The sequence below is a fragment of the Lactuca serriola genome, chromosome 6 (genome assembly GCF_051521515.1).
Source record: "Lactuca serriola cultivar US96UC23 chromosome 6, Lser_US96UC23_V15, whole genome shotgun sequence".
Classification (NCBI taxonomy): domain Eukaryota; kingdom Viridiplantae; phylum Streptophyta; class Magnoliopsida; order Asterales; family Asteraceae; genus Lactuca; species Lactuca serriola.
This window is the reverse complement of record NC_136413.1, coordinates 80935398-80939479: the sequence shown is the minus strand read 5'-3', so window position 1 is coordinate 80939479 and position 4082 is coordinate 80935398. Positions and strand designations below refer to the sequence as shown.

The following is a 4082-nucleotide window of genomic DNA, read 5'->3' as shown; positions in this document are numbered from 1 at the left end:
TCAAACTGCTTTACTTCAAAATGTTTTACAAACTCTTTTACTTATCAAATGCTTTTATTTAAACTTTGTTATACTTCTTATAAATTGCATGCCCATATATATATATAGATATATAAGCAATGTTTAAAGGGCTTAGGAAGGCCATCCGCCCTATTTCCTTTTTCTCGATTTGGATGTGGTCTGGTGGGATTTCGGGTGACCGTCCGAAGGTCGTTTCAATATTAGTTATATATCAATTATAAATATATAGACATAAAAGTACTTCCATATTCATGCGTACTATACACATCATTAGTAAGTTACCATCGAGGTAACATAGGATCATACTACTACAACTTCTGGATCAATGAGTCAGTTCATTCATGAGTCTATACATTACATTACTACGAGAACATATACAACTATACTAGAAAGAGAACATATGCAACTATACTAGGAAGAGAACATATACAACTATACTAGGAGGAGAACATATACAACTATACTAGAAAGAGAACATATACAACTATACTAGGAGGAGAACATATACAACTATACTAGAACGAGAAACATTACACTACATATACAAGAATACGTTAACAATTGTGATCCACTGGATTGGAGCATGCCTTAAATGTCATGGCCCGAGTTGTAGCCAGAATTCTCTTGGAGGGAGAGCATGAGTTTGCGTATAGATCTATACTGGATTGACTATCCTACACCTTGCTGCTAGCTATAGCCGGACTTGCAGGTCTGCGGGTGCCAAACGTCATTCCGTTATTATGACCATTCGTATGTCGTTGTTACCAGTCGATAGTATGGTTCAATTATCACATTATACCTTAATATAAATCCGGTTTAAGGTAGTTAGTACAGCAGTAGTTCCTATAATACAAAACTACAGTACTACAATGATTTACCCATTACATATTTTTAGTGATAACCTCACTTAAACATTAATGTACAAACTATATTTGTTAAATGATAGTTACACTTGGGAAATTACACACTTTTACAACAAACGAGCATACAAAACAATTAAGCCTTGGTAGAAGACTACTTTAATAGAAAATATAGGTTTTTCTGAGAGATTCAAACTTTTACAAACACTTACATACATTTTACAAACTTATACTTGAGACACGTTCAAACGTTTTGATAACAAACACCGACACTAAAATACTTATGAACTCACCAGCTTAATGCTGATAAACTCTTTCAAAATAACTTGTATTCTCAGGTCATCAGTAGACAGGTATCGATGCCAGCTTTTGAGAAGATGGAGCGCCTTCAAGACTCATCATATTATTTTGATTTACATTATATTTTTGGTGTCTAAAACTGTACAGAACACGCTTGTATTAAAATTATATATTTAATGCAATGGATGATGTTGTTTGCTTATTTACATTTACTGTGTTGTGATACTGTACATGACGTCCTCCGCCCCAGAATGTTTCCGCCGTTCTTGGTTTTAGGGTGTGACATAATTTCTTCCTCCATCAATTTCTCTATCTCCTTAAGCCTTTTTTCTTCACCCATAACAATACGTCATTTTGAGCATAATCTTTCTTGAATCCGTCTTCCACTCTGAAAGTCATTTCATCATCCCCCACTCGTAAGTTTAGCTTTGACTTGCAAATGTCCACCAAGGCTTGCACGATATTAATTAAATGGCGTCCCAGGATAATTATGCCTCGAGGATGAGTCACTGAATGATTAGCCATATAAATTGTCATTCTAGTATCCTTCAATTCTGGAAGGTTAAGCTTTTGGTAAAATGAATATGGCATCAAATTTATACTCGCTCTAGAATCGGCTAAAGCATATGTTTTCCTGTTATTTTAGAATTTACATTGAAGTTTGAAGTGTAAGGCGTCCAGGATCTCCCATTTTCGTTGGTATCCCCTCTACAATGACCATGGAGCTTTGCTCACTAAGAACCACCTTAGAGGTCTTCTCTAGTTATTGGCGAGTGTCGAGTAAATCTTGAAGAAATTTGGCGTATTCGGAACTTTCGCTAAGGATTCAATAAAATGAGTATTAATCAGAATTCCGTTAACTTGATTCATTAACTTGATATTCTCTTGAACCAGTGGGTAAAATCTGGCTCGAGAAAGAAAAGCTAAAGGAGGTTGATAAGGTCAAGCAACAGAAAAACTTTTCTACCTAGACTGAGACCACGTCGTGAGGATTGAATCCTTACGTCTTGATGATGGTGTTTCAACAACAATTTTCTGTTTGATTTTCGTCAGGATTTTTGTCCGTTTTGGCTGTGATTTGGGCTGCTTTGTCTCTTCTTCCAAGGCTACCAAGAAGTCAAAAATAGTGTCTTCTTTAGTAATGATGGCCATAACATGTGGTTGAGGCTTATTATCGGGATTTTTAGGAGGTAACCACTCGTTAACTAATGTAATTATTTTTCCGAGTTGATCTTCAATATTTTTGATGGATGCTTGATGATTTCTCATGGTAGCATCAACTGCATTGTGACATTTTTCAGAAGCTTCCATGAATCTGTAAAGCATCGAGTCTAAGTCCACTTTTTTCTTGGATTGTGGTTGCTCTTTTTGGTAAAAGCCTCGGTCGGGTTGCCTATACTTCTCTTATTTTTTCTTTTTATGCTCATTATATGGAAACCATTCTTTCTTAGACTTCTGCTAATCTTCATCATACCAATCTCCACTTGATTAGTAAACTTTAGATTTCCTATTCCCGTTTTCATCTAGATGACAATCTTTTGTCAAATGTGGACCATTGTAATTTTCACAACCTACATGTATTGCATGTATGGATTGATCCATCTTAGTCATTATTCAATCCATGCTACTTAAAATTGCCAATACCACCGCCATATCTCACGAAACACCATTCCCGATCCCCCTAGCTCTGTCATTATGAGGGTTGTGATATTCATTTGAATGCTTTGAAAGTTCTTCGATTAGTTCTTTAATTTCAGCTCAATTCTTCTTTGTTAAAGGTCCTTGAGAATCAAGGAGTCTCCTTATCATGACGTCCACCCCACCGTAGAAGATCAAGACTTCTTGTTGCTCCTTTAGATCATTTTGGGGACAATTTCTTATTAACCCAATATATCCCTCCCATGCCTCATATAAAGACTCCCCCACTTGTTGCTCGAAATTAGCTATAGCCTTCTTGAGTTTAGAAACTTTTAATGGTGGGAAAGTTGTTGGAGGAATTCTTCACGCATCTATGCCTAAGCAGTTATTGAACCTGGTGAAAGTCCCTTCAACCAATCGTTTGCTGCTCCTTTAAAAGTAAACGGAAGCGTTCTTAACATGTCAGTCTCTCATGGTACATTCGAAATGTTGAAATAGTCAACTATGTCATTGAGTTTTTCGAGGTGCTTTTATGCGTCTTCATGATCTCTTCCTTTAGTGCAGAAAGGATGTGTCCCTTAAGCTCAAAGGTAGTAGTAGCGGGAATTGCGGGTTGTACAAGTCTAGGACCGGTGTACTCTCGTATTCTTTTATTGTATGCTTCCACCGTCATGTAAACAATGTATGTCATGTTGTTTTTGGGCTTGCTTTCAGGCTCACTACTTCTGTCTTTTTCTATTTCGAGCTCGTAACCAACTTCATTTTTGTTAGGAGTTATTTCAAAGCTCTCATTTTTCAGAATTTTGTTTGATCCTCCTATGTTCTTGTCCTTCATTCTTGTCCTTCTTTTTATTAAAAGCTTACTTTGGATCTTCAAGTGGTGGTGTCAATGGTGTGTTTGATCTACGTATCATATACTACTTAAACAAAAACAAAAATATAAACGTAAAAATGAACAAAAACAAATTAAAAAGTCATACTAAACGATTACCACGATGTGGTAACAATGCCACCTTGTGGTAGATCAAAACAAGTCGACAGAACAAAAAACTAAAAAACAAAAAAATTAAAATCACCGAGATCATGTCATGAGAAGGGCCCTCACGTCGTGAAGCCGAAGTTTTTGAAAAAAACTCAAACCTTGCAGCAATTTTTTTTTGTGGTTTTTACCCCAAAAAAGGATCGATTAACCTAAAGCAGTTAGATTAGAAACTAAAATAGCCATTTCTCCGCAATGATGCCAAAAACTTGATGTTTGTAATT

At 36.1% G+C, this 4082-nt stretch overlaps 1 non-coding gene across 1 annotated transcript; it reads left to right on the top strand.

The window, feature by feature from the left end:
* The first annotated feature begins 3036 nt into the window (after window positions 1–3036).
* On the top strand, window positions 3037–3143 carry LOC145060844 (small nucleolar RNA R71). The gene has a single exon (XR_013687026.1). It is a non-coding gene; the product is annotated as a small nucleolar RNA R71 (small nucleolar RNA).
* Window positions 3144–4082: the final 939 nt, after the last annotated feature.